Here is a 12,410-nt window from a genome sequence, read left to right on the forward strand (position 1 = left end):
CTGACAGATACAACACATACACTAAGCCCAGTGCTGGCTGATCTTTAAAACCCTCAACACTTCCTTTACTGGGTTATGAGGGCAAAGATAATCAAGCTAGACCAGATTTGAAAAGGTCACCCACCCTTCCTCTGCATCAGCAACCAATTTCTGCACTTGTTAAAATGAAGTGTGATTATCTGAAGGTCTGACATTTGAGACAGTATGAAGTGTGCTGGAAAACACTTTAGGACATTTGTCCATGTTGCAAAATAGTCATACAACTGGATGTGATTTTCACTTTTAGTAGACAGGCCCGGGAATACACACCAAGAACATAAGGGCGCAAGTAGGGAATGCGGTGCTGTGGCAGGGCTGTATGGCAGTAGCTCACTGAGATAGTACAAACTGGAACTTTGCAAGCTATGTTGATTTTAGCTCACCATTATAACAGCAATGTACAGTACTTGAACACATATTTACATGTCAAACTTTTTTAAAGTCCATGTCTGGAAAAAATTCACAACAGCTAAGATCTGTAAGCAGCTGAAGCATTCAGCATTTCCCCCTCAGATTAACAACAGATTTAAAGTGGAAAGAAAATGTGACTCTTAAATGTCACAGGGATTCAATGTCTTTGGGATTCAAAACTTCAATGATGCAGATGTTTGTTGCAAAACAATCCTCACCGACTTAACTGTTTGCTCTTACCATCCATATTTGTTAAAAATGAACACCTTACCCCAAAGAATTGTTCATCTTGTACAAAAAAGGTGAAATGTACAAGAGGATAATACAGAAATGGAAGATCTCAGAACAGTGCAAATGTTAAGTGAAAGGAAGAAATCCATTCAGTTCTCAACTAGGATACATGACTGGGATTTTTTTGTTTTTAAACTTTAAAGCTAATCTGATTTAGTTTACGTCTAAATTTTAACCTACCTTAAAGCTATTCTGAGCTGGTAGGGAAAATGTACTCTGGATTCTAAATGCTTCATTTTAAATTTCTAAGTGACACAGTAGTGTAGTTAGGAATGAAACCTACAAGCTATGAGATAGCTACTGTGGACCTGCAATCGTTTTGTTCTATAGTTACATCAAAGCCTGAAATTAGGAAAATAATCTAATAATCCGTTCCTCTAACTGTGTTAATATAATTCATATCCACAAATGATAAGTAAATAAAGCAAACCATGTTGGCTTGTGCTCCATATGTCAGAGACTAGAAAAAAATTTGGCAAATGGAAAGATGACCAATATGGTGTGAGAAAAAAAAAATACTGTCAAACATTTGAGATGTGACTGCAAACACCAGAGTGCCCAAAGCATGATTTTATATCTTTTAGAAGCACTTAATGTTCTTCAAACAGATTTTTATTTTTAACCAGTTCATGATTAATGTTTGGAAAATGAAAAGACAGAACTAATACAAGAGAAACTCAGGAAGTCATGGACATCTGCCAAGACAGGTCTCCACTTAGTAAGTCTACTAAATCCTAAAGTGTAAATCTAGGGCTGTTAACAGCTGTGCTAATATCAGAATGGAAGCTCAAAGTTAAAAAGACATTAAAATTGCATAGTTAACTGCCATACTTGTTTTAACTGCATCATGTAGGGTGGGAGGCTGAGGGAGAAGGCAGAAGAGATAGTCCAAGAGGTAGGAAGGGTAGCTAAATTTGCTTATTCCAATTATTTTGTTTTTTGAAAATCCTGCTCAGGCCTGCACTATCCAGCTTGTAGACCCACTATTTTCCATGGGAGACATTAGCATCACATGCATTGCATGTAATAAGTAAGAGTGATCCAGAAGCCAATCATGAATTGGACTATAGTCACTCTAAGTAGAGCTGGTTGAGAGTTTTTTTTGACAAAATGGTTTTTTTAATCAGAAATCAAAAACTGTTCATAGACTCAGACTTTAAGGCTAGAAGTCATCTAGTCTGACTTCCTGAGCATCACAGTCCACAGACCTTCACCTACTCACTCTAGCAATAGGCTCATGACCTCTGGCTGAGTTACTGAAGTCCTCAAATCATGATTTAAAGACTTCAAGTTACATAGAATCTACTGTTTACTCCATTTCAAACCACCACATGACTCTTGTCCCATGCTGTGAAGAAAGCAAAAAAACCCAGGGTCTTTGCCAATCTGTCCTGGGGGAAAATTCCTTCCTGATCCCATATATGGCAATTAGTTAGACTCTGAGCTTGTGCATGAGACACACCAGTAAGACATCTGGGAAGGAACTCTCTGTAGTAACTCAGAGCCCTCCCATCTAGTGGCCCATCTCCAGCTGTTGAAGATATTTCCTAACAACAGATGTGGATGGGCCATATGCCACTGTATGTAACCTCATCATACTATCCTTGCCATAAACTCATCACACTCAGTCTTGAAACAAATTCAGACTTCCACATGGGGCGGTGTTTTGCATGCGTTCTAACTAAAGCCATTTTGCTTAGTGTTGCTTCTAATACACACTAAATTCCTTGTAAGGATGTCACCCAATGTTACCCTCAACCTCATCACGGCCTATCAGAACCAGTGCTTAGCTGGAGTTTTTCCCTGGACAGAGAATCCCAGACGAGAAAAGCATGCACATATCTGCAGTGAAAGAAAAGAGCCACTGTCTTTAAGACTTGAGCTATGAACATGCAAGTACCCCACCAAAGAGCTTGATAATTTTACTAGGGTCCTGAATCAGGAAAGAACCTAAGCACTGTCCTTAGAGATGCTTTTCTGAACTGGATCCTAGTTGGGTGTAGCTGAGTTGTTTCAGATTCTACATCAGATCTCTTTATTTCAATAGTTACTAGCTTCATTTCTTTATCATATTCTCGCTCACTGATGTACAAGAGAACTAACAGTTTGTCCTGAATGACAAATCAAGAATTTCATAGGCTTTATGAGAAAGCAGTATCATCTCCTTTTTAACAGAAGAGTTGGCCAGTGCCTCATACCTCTCTGTAAACTGCACAGGAATTTAACCCTTAGGAGACAGAACTCCTGTTATTAAAGTTCCTGTATTAGAATTCTTGCTTTACCAATGCTGTCTGTAATGTCTGTTAAAGAAAAACGATGATTATCAGTAATAGACACATCACACATAACGAGGGATGACAGTATTCAAATCAAATTTCTAATCAACTTATACAGAGAAACAGCTGTAAAGCTTAAAATGCTGATTTGTAGTGCAGCTGGCAGTTATCTAGATATTTTACTCCTAGCAGATGAAGGCCCTTGCTTCCGGGTGAGAGGGAAACAAAACAAAAGAAAAGAAAAAGATTTTTGCCACAACCCATTGCCAATACAATCTAGATATATAATAGTGTTTGAAAACAATGTAGTTAGGATCCACTTCATAGGCTGAAATGGTGATGAAAAACCTGCTTCAAAATTTTACTTAGCTGACATCTTTCCAACTGCACAGAATTAGTTTAAAAACAGTTTGCTTGTAATAAGCTGGATCCTTTTCATCAACCTCATAGTACCTCTTTCCTGATCATTCTTCCAGCTGAGAGTAACTTTGATTTTACAATTATTAAATTGCAAGAACTGAAAAATAAATTGTGTATAACTTGTTTTACAACAAGCTCAATATGAAACAAAGCTACTTGGGGCTCTATATACCTGCTAATCCTTGTGTGTATGTGGTTTCAAGAAGAAAACTGGTAGGTAGATAAACTGATTAAAATGGAAACTAGACAACACCTTTGAGAGGAACTGTGTCTTTGGAGAAAACTGTATGGTGGACCAGTGACCGATGCATTCAGCTCTCACTCCCCGCTCCTGGCACAGGTGATGGCCACTAAGGCAGTTACTTTTGCTGTCAGGTGTAAAATCAGTACAACTGTAACGTCTCATAAGGAAGGTCCGTAAGTGCAGACAACACTGGATTCAAATCCCAGAAAAGATATTGGTCTCTGAAAGGTGGAAAAAAACATAACAAGACCTTTCAGGAACCTGGTCATGATTGGGTGAATGAAAACAGTCTTACCATCTATGCAAAGGTGAAACATCAAGACGACGACCAGATGCACCCTAATGGATCTAAGATCCAAACCTGATTCTTTAACGCGCAAAAGACAGATGACAATTCAGTGAACTCTGAACTGAGTCAGGGCTACATTAGGGGATGCCGCCCAGATGGAAAAGGTTTCCATTTATTCAAGTAATCAGCTCATGTGGATGGCTTTCTGCTATTTAGGAGCACACTCTGGACTCCCATTGACTAATGTGCTTCCTCTACATTCAACCACTGATGAACCATGCTGTAAGATGCAGCATTTGCAGATTTGGGTGAAAAAACCCATCATGGTTCTGTGTCAGGAGGTCTTTAATTACTGCTTGCAGAGGTGTGAATATTATATTTGTCTTGGCCAGGCTGGAGCTAGAAGGATCATTCTTGAGTTTTACAATGATCTTGGGTAGTCAGGTATACACAGAGGAGCTTTTTGTTCCTCGGAAACAGGAAAGCATCCAATATTTTATCCTGGGCTGAGTCCCTCCCTGGAACAGAACAGAGGTCACTTTCTGTTCTGTGGAGTTGCAAACAGATCTATGGACAAGAAACCCACTATAAGAAACAATCAAGCTAGAACGCTAGTGTTTAGCAACCATTCATGGTCCAAATTGAAGGACATGCTCAGATGATCCGTCAAACCAACTGAACCCCTGGCAAATGTGATGCCCTGTGAGTGACTGAGCTGTAAACGCACCAGTTCCTGAATGTGACTGCCTCCTGACAGACAGTCTGACCTGGCACTACCTTGCTTGTACACATAAACACTTCTTGTTGGTGAGCACCTGGATAGTCTTACCCTGAATGTGAAGCAGGAACTGCAGACATGCAGAGACTATTATGCACAATTCAAGGACATTTGTGTGTAATTTGGCCACACGGGTAGACCACAAACCTCAAACTAGAAGATTGTCCAGATGTACTCCCCACCCCATAGCTGAGACATCCATTACCAAAATCACAGAAGGAAGAGAATGCAACTCCTGTGCACAGGTTGCCTTAGCACCTGGTCAGAGCTGCACACTAGCTTGCCTAGATGATTAATCTGAGGGCAAAAAGCCAATCTGAGCCATGCTTGCAAAGCTCAAAGTTGCAGCTTGGTGTGAGGGATGATACATACATGCTGCCATATGAATCTAAAAAAGTGCATTATAATGTAATTAATTTACTTTAATCAGCTTTATAGGAAGACAAGAGTAAATGCTCTTCACAGGTTAAAGTAACATGAGATCACATTCAAACTTTAGTAAAACCACAAAGGACTGTCACCACATTGTCCCAAGTAGAATCACTGTATATTCACATTCATGAACTAACCAGATGTAGTTCAACGCATTTTAGCAGAAAAATGACTTATACAATGAGTATCTACAGATGACAAGGTAATCCTTTTAGCTGGATAAATCCTTTACCATTCCATTTTAAGATTAGAAAGAAATCAAGCATTAAACCCTTCCCCATTTGAGATATTAAAAGGATGATTTCTGTCAATTAAAACCATGCAGATATGTTTAATTAATGAAACCATGCTGCTTTCGACATCCACCTGATATTGCAGCCGTTGTCGGACCAGTTGTACATTAACATGGGTTCCCTCTTCTCTACCTTTCAATCAGTTTATTGCTTGTAATATGACTCCTACGCACTTATGATTGCAGAGTTCTATGGATCCAGGAAGCAAAACTGCCTTGCTTCTGGTACTGCCCAAGCAGCCCTTGCCCACATTCATTTTTCTTTACAAAATATTCCACATGAGCATCTTCTCAAGATTACTTTTAAACCTGGGATTAAAGAGACTGAAACCAAGAGTGAGAGGGATATACCTGCAAAACAGAGCAGTAGTGTGTCTTGCACAATGGTAAGACCCATATTTAACAGCTGCAGCTTTAAAACCTAAGATAAATGGAATCTCCCCTGTGGATAAACCTTTGAGCAAGCAGCAGGACTTTGTGAAGAAAGATGACAATGTACAGCAAAGAATGCTGGCCAAACCTGAAGAAAAAAAGCAAGGTATAGACAAGGCAAGAGCTGCTGAAGAGGATGCCTAAAGAAGGAATAACTGCTATTTGTGTGGGGTAAAGGATCCTCAGTCCCCCCCCTTTAAAAAAACTCCCTCCCAGAGGTACATATTGAGATTTAAGCTAGCTCACTAACACGAGGGCCACTGCTAAAGAACAACAGCTATCATCCTGAATCTTTCTCGGTCAGGGGTGGGAGTGAGGTGGGGGGGTGGAAGGAAAGATCAGAATATCAGGACAATAGATATTTCGAGGACAGCTCAGTTTGCAGAGTGAACAAAATTCTTGGAGGTAAGGAGAAAAATTTAAAGTAAGTGCTCTGCTGTATTCAGCTATGTTGGAAGAGCCCAAAGAAAATAGCGTATACTTCTTGGAAATGGAAACAGGAAGATATTTGGTTCCAGCTTCTGAAGGTGCAAGATCAATGGGATGCTCAAGGAGAGGCCTACCTGTCCCAAAGGAATAGAACCCAGGTGTCCCGATTTCCAATTCGCTGTGCTTACCAGGAGAGAAGATTCTTCAAACAAAACAAAAAACTCACTCCTTGGTCATGTCTCTTGAATAAATGGGTCCCAGAACAAATAGGGCTTTATATATTGCAATCAACATGAGGCTCGTATCAAGTATCTCATTGCAATATTAGGCTGAACAAGTGGAAACGGCATTTGGTTGAAGTCAAGTAGTGGTTAGAGCAATTATGGTGTCACAGGTGTTGTATCTAACCAGTTACTTGCAGCAGAATCTTAAAACTTAGTGAAATATGATAATTAACATATCCAATAAAAATGGCAAAATTGGCAACATGAAAGAGTACATCTTTCCAGAGGAACCTTAACTTTTGAAGATTCCAGTGTTTTGAATGCTTGATCTCAACCTTTCACTGCATTAATGTGTATTAACATATAAAAGCTTTAAAGATATGCCACTGCCACGACTCATTAGTGAAACTATGACTGTCATCCCTTAACAAGGGACAATCCCTGATCTAAAGCACCCAGCCATTTATACAAAAGCAGTATTAAAAAATGGGTAAGAATGGGCTATCAGTCAAAATACAGTGGATTGAGTATCAAAATAAGTGACTGATACACAAAATTTCAACATTGAGCAGCAGCCACTGATTTCACTTCTATGAAGCTATGTGTAGGAATAAGTAGGATTATCTGAGGCAGTTCTGAACCACCTCCATTATAGAAATATAAGTTCTCTTCTGCACATAGTATCTTTTTTTCTTAAAAAGGACGCTTACACAGTGAGTCAGCTCTCTAAATTAAGTTCAACAATTACATTACAGCCAGCCTTGTGGCAGACAAAGATTCAATGTCTTGAATAATTAAAAATTTTCCAATGGCATGAAAGGTGAAAGGGAAAAAAACCACAATGTTTTTCCAGCAAAGAAAGGGCTGACAATTCCAATGCAGTTTCATTCCAGACAGAAACATTTAAATGCAGGCAATTACTGTAACATTTCAAAAGCATCAGGCTTTTATATGTTGACTTTCCTTTTGATGATTGACTTGATTACTGACTCAACTTCTGATCCAAGACGACTGTGACAATGAGAATTATGGACTGCCACAAGCGTATTGTTTGACTAGGTGTAATCTTCCAAGATGTTCCAACTCACTAACTCTGAAGTTTCTTACCTGTAAATGGCATTTTGCGGCAATTCAAATCTAGTCTCTATTTGGAAGAGGTTTTGCTAATAATCCAATGTGAACAACAAGAGCGACTAACGGAACAGTAGAATTTGACTATCAGCACCAGATGATAGCCTGATGTTCCCTAGCTGTAGAAGGTTACACCACACCAGCTTTGTGATGGCTAAGAGAATCAGCAAGAGAGGGAGATGTGGTTTGACTGGGCTGCACAACCTCCCCACAAAAGGAATGCTTGTTTCTTGGCCTTCTCTGGTGTTGCCGTGAGCCTGCTCATATACTTGAGCTGAAGGCTAATTCAGCTCCTGGCACATCCCAGAATTTGAAGGAATGGAGAAGGTCAGTTTGCACTGCCCTACCCCTGCCTTGGGTCTTGTGCTGAGTGGAGCTTGTCTGGTCCTGAGGTTCAAGTTTGGACACGTGGGGGGAAGGTGACATTCAGTTTTCTGATCCAAGATAAAAAATATTCATAGAAAAGCCACTTACTGGAAAAGAGGATGTTTGTTTTGCCTACTGGCAATATAGATACCAAAATCACAAAACACAGTGGGGACTAAGCTCAACAGTTTAAAATTCTTAATATTCATAAAAAATTCTGTCTTGACAGCACTCAAAACTGAAGTTCCATTTATCCCCAAAACCAGTGTAACAGGCAACAGCAGCACAAACTGCTCACCTGTTGCTCTCTCCAAATGTGCTGACCCTGGCTTGGAAAGACAATATTCCATCTGTAGGAGTGAGGTGGCAGTGCGAACACCACTCCCCTTCCACTTTTGAACTTGGCTCAAATACCTAATGATAAAGATGCAATCATGAAGGTGATTCATGCAACATGGATGACATGCGACATGAGTATAAGCATGTACACTGAGATCACCAATGCAATTCACACAGACCAAACAGCAAATGGGTCATGACTTTTGGTCTCTTGCAGCTGGAGTTAGATTCAAACTGGTGATCTAGAGGCACATAGCTCCCACACCTTTACTGACTGCCCTCAAACCATTCAGTACCCCAAAGCAACTTAAAAAAAAATCATGAGGACTAGCAGAAGATAAGCTATGATTCAAGGTGACCTGTACACCTCAACTTCTCTCCCCATATTTCAGTAGTACAAATATACTCTTTTACCAGTCAACAGCACTGTGATACAGTAATCAAAAGGCATGCAAATTCAAAAGGCATGCAATCTGACAGTCCCCAGGAGAAATACATGAAAATAAGTAATAATGTCTTAGTTTTCTTTGGTCCATTCTGATAACAAGCTCACAGGGATATAATAAGAGCCCTGCCAACCAGGATATGAAAGAGCTTAATAATTTAACTCAGTTCATTAGAATTAATGAATGAAATTAAACAAAGCCATAAATCCACAAAGAGGTGCCACAGTTAAGCATTTATTTATGATCAGGAATTGTGAAGTCATAATTCACGCTTATGGCACTTTGATTTCTGCTTACCCATAAGGATTGATGTTACTACATTTGTGGCCACCTGGAATAATCAAGTTGAGATATGTCTGTGCAAGGGAAACAACGTGTCCTTTTAGTTTCCTCTTACTACATTCTAAACTTAACACCACATTTTTACTGAGAAGTATATGCTGTTGGGTTCCCATGTTTCAAAATTTTTTGGAAGTGTTTCATTGGTTGCAGTCAATGGGAGGAACTTACATTTTTCTACAAGTCAAAAACATTAGTAATTTTTGCTAAATGTCCATGTTTATATTGTAAATGTGTCCAAGAACTAGATTCCAATAGATTCGTGGGTAAAGAGTATGAGAGACATAAGACTCTGATGATTTTATCAGGAAGACTGCTTAGATGCTAGAAACTAGCTATTAGAAGGTGGAAGCAGGCTCACAATATAGTAATGTCTCAGTCATAATCATGGTCAATGGCAGATGCTAGAGGATGAGCAACAAAATAAGAACTATAATTGTTATTTTAAAATTTTTTGGGAGCCCTTTCAGAACTATGAGACAAAAGTTACATTTTCAGGCTGAAATACAAAGATTCACTATCTTTGAAGATATTGAGTTAAAAAGAGCCAAAAACGTAAAGGATGTGAATACAGACAGTCTTACTGCTTACTTTATTCTGTAGACATAACTTCTGCTAAAATAAACGTATGGATAAGGCTGCAGCACATACGAGAAAATCCTCAGGGGAATTTCCCTAGCTCCAGCTAAATTCAAGCCCACTGGGATTCAATACTAAGCACACAGAGCCTCAACACTGGGTCCCACAGGCAGTCTTGCTAGGGCTGTCCAGCTTTTTAGAAGTATATCACTACAAAAGGTCTGGCAGGGCTGTTTAGACATTCCTTTAAACTCTCCTTGCTTTAAGATGCAAGCAGAACACATCTGATATTTTACTATCGTGATCAGACTTGGATTGGGGTGATCTGTTGTCAAAATCTTCTTAAGCCCACCCAAAAAAATATACTTTGTTTATTATTGCAGGCTGTGGTGATAAGGGGTCAAAGCGATGCAAAATGCACAAAGCTACAAAAAAAGTAAGACTAGGAGGAGATGGAGAATTGGTGCTCTGTCACAGACCTGCTGTATGATCTTGGGCAAGTCACTTTGCATCCCACCAGTTTTCCTTTTCACTTTGTACCTGCATTGCTCATTTAGACTAAGCTCTTCGGGGCGGGAGCTGTCATTCATTTTTTGTACAGCACCTAGCACAAAGGGGTCCTGATCTCAGTCGGGATGTCTAATTAAAAACAAACGTCTGCAAATCAGGAGAGGTGCACTGGGAGAGATTTATGGAGCTCATGACCGGATTACCACATGGAGAGAAACTTAGTCCCATGTCTCCCTGGCTCAAGGCACTACCATTAGCTCCTTGACTTTCATAGTACGACGTTCACTCACATTTCAGAAAGCCTGAAAAAGATGTAAAGGACTGTTTTTTATTTGAGCGTTCACTGGTTTGTTTGTATTTTTGGCACAGTCAAGTGAGCTGTTGTAACTCTGACATATGACAAGGTCCTCAATTGTTATCTATTTTAACACTGGTATAAGCATATGGCCAGATTTGGATCCAAGCCCTAGGAAGCTATGTAGCCTTTTAAGCGCAATGTTTAAAGACAAAGCTCCATTGGAGATGCACACACGCATACGTTATGCGGTTGTTAACTTCACAAGAAATCTCAGTCCCAAGACCAGGCATTTGAATAAGTTTTGTTTTTAAATTACACACACACACACACACACACACACACACACACACACACACACACACACACACACACACACACACACACACACACACACACACACACACACACACACACACACACACACACACACACACACACACACACACACAAACAAGGCTTTTTGAGTGGCTGACTTCCAAGTGATGATCACATTTAAGGATTTGCTGCTGCCACTACCTCCTTAAGACTTTGAAAAAGTCTATCTAGGGACAGGGAGAGATTTGGAAATCACTTCAGTGTGGTGAAAAAAAGGAATATCAGTCACTGGAAAAAGCACCTGGGATCAGCAGGGAATGCCACTGTGCAGAAAAGGAGACTAAACAGTGGAATGAAACTTAAGAAAAACAAAGTCTTATTTATCCTGGGCAGAAACAGTCCTCATCCACAATGATTAAGCAGGACACAGAAATGTAATGCAGGACACAGATGTAATGCAGATCTGGTTACAGCATGAGGGTTGATCCAATCCCCTGATTTCATTTATCTGCTTCTAACTCTTCTGTGCCAAGAAGCTGAAAGAAGGCTTCCAGAAAATGTATTTTCTTCTTATAGTCTCAAAATACTTTAAAACATTAGTGCCAAATAACTATAGCCTAACGAGCTTTTCAAACTACCATGCTTTGCCTGCAAGCTACTGAAAGTTACACGTCAGGAGAAGAACTGCAGCTTTAGGGCTACACTTAGCATTTCAAAGACAATATGGGTCAAAGCTGGTGTTTAAGTTAATGTTTTTATATGTGCTTCAGAATCAGTCACAGCAGCTATTTCTCACCCTCAAGATTTTTACTTGGAAATGCTTCTTTTACTACAATTCTCAGGGAGAGAGCCCTGTGTACCTTGTGTAATTCCACATGGAAGGATCTTGTTTAAAAGAACCCTGCAGCATAAAGTATTTATGTTCTTGTTCTTTGATAATTAAAATGGAAAAAAACTTAAGAATTGCTAGAGCAGACTGATGATCCTGTGAAGACAATATTCCATCTCAGATTCTGGCTAACGCTGGATGCTTCGGAGAAGGTACAAACCCCACATGAAGTTTCAAACTGCAACAACATACAAGTGGCTAGCAGAATTACTTCTTCCATCCAACGGTCACTTTAAGCAATCAAGCAGAACAGTTACTAGCCCTCATTTTATCCTAAGTAGTTAAACCACAGTTTGATTTAATATGACATAGTACATGGTGGTCCAAACAGATCCGAAGGAACAAAATCTTTTGGCAGTTGTGCCGGTCTCATTACAAATTAAGTACCAGTGTTGCAACCACAACAAAGTTACTGTATTTTTGTTGCTGATGCATCATGCTGGTGATTATTTGTTTGTCACACTATGGTTCTTAGCTATAGTCATCAAATTTAAGGCCATTCACTAATGCCAATTTTTGTTGGACTTATCTCCCGCTTCTGCCCCTATTGACCTGTAGAAATGAACACAGATAAAAGTGACTGCACACACTACTACCGTACAGTTGAATTCTTGCTATGCAGTACAATTTCTACTGCAGAG

At 39.6% G+C, this 12,410-nt stretch overlaps 1 protein-coding gene across 1 annotated transcript in view; it reads right to left on the reverse strand.

The window, feature by feature from the left end:
* GALNT10 (polypeptide N-acetylgalactosaminyltransferase 10) overlaps positions 1 to 12,410 on the reverse strand; it is a 128,798-nt gene that overhangs the window by 49,946 nt on the left and 66,442 nt on the right. The gene's annotated exons all lie outside the window — the stretch shown is intronic.

The sequence above is a fragment of the Emydura macquarii genome, unplaced genomic scaffold (assembly GCF_026122565.2).
Source record: "Emydura macquarii macquarii isolate MOO-44397 ecotype Brisbane River unplaced genomic scaffold, CSIRO-AGI_Emac_v2 contig_2768, whole genome shotgun sequence".
NCBI lineage: Eukaryota > Metazoa > Chordata > Testudines > Chelidae > Emydura > Emydura macquarii.